Below are 3362 nucleotides of genomic sequence, written 5' to 3' on the forward strand. Positions count from 1 at the left end.
GAGAGATACATTAATCTTCTGTACTAGGGTTCGTGTATCAATTGTCAACTGCGAACTGACCAATTTTAGCCTTAGTTTCTCTTGAATTACGATATGACGATATATGACGTAGCGAGACAGGGGACAGTGTTCGATCTCAGAAGAAAAAAAAACTGACAAATATTCTTTAGGTTGCGTATTTTATTTATTTTAAAAGGAAATAACTCCATTTTTACAATAATATCGTGGGCAAAGAGAGCAGGCAACCAAATTACGGTTGATGACCCGAAAGAGGCTGGAGAGAGAGAGAAGAGGAGGAGGACGAGGAAAGGAATAAGTCTACTATAACCTGTCATGAACGTTGAATTTTAAGGGACCGATAGCAGAGAGGTTATGCAAGCAAGCTTGGCACTTGATATAGATCGCTCACTCGATTTCATGATGAAATTTGTCTTATCGGTATGAACAGAACAGCTAATTCCATTTATATAAACTAAGTAATAATTTGTAAGAAAATGTAGCATTCGAATATCATGTTCGATTTTTTTTAATTTTATATAATTGATTAAATTATTATATTCTGCATGCATATGCTCTTCCTGGTATATGCGATATATCCGCTCAGGTCTCCATTTATTCCATCTACAAACTTCATATTTTATTTTACTATTTACTCAATCCGGGCACGAACACCGTGGTCGATCATTATTCTCTAGATAACGATAATCACCCCAACCACGTAACAATGTGATATTGCCCATCTGTACATAGGATTTAAATGTTGTGTCCATCATCGTCTTCTGTTGCATATAATTTAGCTAGTGTCAGATATAAGTCCATAAGAGTTAAGGTAATGCATGAGACGGTGGCGAACTGGAGTTTTAACCGTGCCTGGATGAACATCATTAAAGACGCGATTAAAAGGCGTTGCGGTAATGTATGATTTTGAAAGACTGAATTTCTAATATAAAAAAAGTAAATCACAAATCTGTAATTCTTCGTTTATTAAGGAAGACCATGCTTGCAAGATGTCATGTATGAAATATGTCCTGATCATCATCATTAGAAGTTATAAGCCATGAAGTTTTGTACTTTGCATGATTTTGTAATCCGAAAAAGCGTTTCTTGCAACGACAGTTTTGTTGATTGCTTGTTTACGTAACTTTTTTCTTCTTTTTTTTTCTTTGTAGTTTATCAACGACGGCATCGTTCTCTTGAAAAAACGAGGTAAAGAATTTCGACAGACATTGGTAGCTTTTTGGTCAACTCTGATCTATATTCGGTGAAAGCAGGTGTTCGTTAAAGATATCACAATAATTTCCTTAAATATTTACTTCATTTTCATACAATGTTTAATGAAATCCAGTATATTATTTAAAAGTTCAGATACGTCAAGTCTATCTTACTTGTGTAAGGCACTAACTTGCACTTAATATATCCAAAAATATGCAATGGTCAGCATGTATTTCCTGAAACTAATTGCATTTTAAAGAATAATTAGTTTCACATTTCTAGAACCAGCCAAATCACAAGCGTTTGTTTTCTCCTTCAACGCAAAAACCCAGAGAATGAGCTTAAAAACATTTTTATTTTCTTCTTAGATTGTAATGCTTCTTTTTAATGATTACGAGTAACAATCGTCATTGCTAAGAAAAACTCTAGAAACAAATCAAAAAGAATATATACGAATGATGTTTTACGAACTAAAACAGAATATTCTAACAGCTGATTGTCTCATTTAGAGTAGTGATCCCTCGAAGAGATGAAAAAAATTGCACATTTTAATAATTTGCCATTTTGTTTATCAATATTACACTGAAGAGTAGCTGCAAAGTTTGATGTCATTTTCTTCAATATGGGTTCCTTCAGATTACTATTACTCAGACAAAGACAATGGTCTAAGTAGAGTGTCAAGTGATATCAGTGGTGACCAATGTAATGCCCAAACACAGGAACTCACTTGCCATACTTTTACTAATTGTGTGTGTGATTGGGATTTTTAACATAGCTTTTAACAATTTTTCAGTCATTTTGCTACGATGTCTGCAGCGTGGCAGTTTATAGTGATGTCTAGCACTGGGGCATCATGTCACAGACATGTAGCATGATGTCCCAATTAGTCACATTATCCTGACACCAGGCCAACCAGTCCTAACACTAACCACTTACTGCTGAGGGCCTAGCGAGGCAGCTGATAGTAACATTTTTAGAAGTCTTTGGTATGACCCTGCAGGGGTTCCAACCCGAGATCTCCCGCATCCGAGGCGGGCGCACTTATACTAATTAAACTTCATTAATAAGTCTGACTTTGAATACATTTCTACAATTTCGTGTGTAAGGACCAGTTTTACTTAATTATTCAATGCATGATAAAATGATCGACCCGTTCAAAGGGGATAAATATAGCGCTCATTCCGTAAGATCGACCCGTTCAAAGGGGGTAAATATAGCGCTCATTCCGTAAGATCGACCCGTTCAAAGGGGGTAAATATAGCGCTCATTCCGTACTTCTTTTTACACTCTTATAAATTATCAAGATCATTATTCATAAATTATTCTAATAACTGAGTTTATTTTCATTTACATATGTGTTCGGTTGCCATATGTTCAAGTTAGCTTGTTCATTGTTGCTCATTATCCTTTCTCTGTATTTAGGCGTTACCTTCTTCAGCCACGCCCTCGAAGGGCCCTTGGGCATGGCCTGATACATCCAAGCTAGAAAATCAAAACACCAATTTAATTACATGCTGGTTATCTAATTATTCAAATGCATTGTTATTGTTCTCTTTTATTTTCAGGTATCTCAAAAGTAGTAAAAGGGCATTCAGACCGTTCTGGAGTAACTATACAAACAGCCTCGCAGTGTATCAATGGATATTAAAAAAAAATAAAAAAAAAAAATCTGTGACGGGTCATACTCTACTCTGTTAAAACCTTCAAAAGCCCGTGGGTATGACATATTTATCTGTGAAGAAAATCAGAATAGACTTACGGTAAATGATATAATTGTTGTTCAAATACAGCTGTTGGTGCAGATTGTTTCAAGGGTCTAAAAAAAAAATTAAAAAACGAAACAAACGAAACAAAGCTTTCAAAACTGTCCCGCATTAGCTATGCCGAACAGATTTGATTTCGGAAACAAATAGTACATATATATTTGCGCTTGCGCTATAAAAATCCATGTCTGAGTGAATAACGATTTACATGAAGCAAACAAGATCAAATTATTACTGTTATAGGGAATAATTAGGCTTAAAAAATTACGATTACATGTGTAATTTCAGAAAAAATTAATTAAGGAAGGGTATGCTTCTTTTGGTAAGAAAGAAAAGGGAGGGGATGATTATCTGTGAAGGTACGAAAAGGGCGGGGATGTGTTCTAG

At 35.2% G+C, this 3362-nt stretch overlaps 1 long non-coding RNA gene across 1 annotated transcript; it reads left to right on the forward strand.

Moving 5' to 3' along the window:
* Positions 1-210: 210 nt before the first annotated feature.
* Positions 211-3151, forward strand: LOC149786045 (uncharacterized). The gene is made up of 3 exons (XR_016425184.1): positions 211-438; positions 1170-1206; positions 2778-3151. It is a non-coding gene; the product is annotated as an uncharacterized LOC149786045 (long non-coding RNA).
* The last annotated feature ends 211 nt before the right edge of the window (positions 3152-3362 follow it).

This window comes from Sinohyriopsis cumingii, chromosome 12 (assembly GCF_028554795.1).
Source record: "Sinohyriopsis cumingii isolate HCF-2022 chromosome 12, ASM2855479v2, whole genome shotgun sequence".
Lineage (NCBI taxonomy): Eukaryota > Metazoa > Mollusca > Bivalvia > Unionida > Unionidae > Sinohyriopsis > Sinohyriopsis cumingii.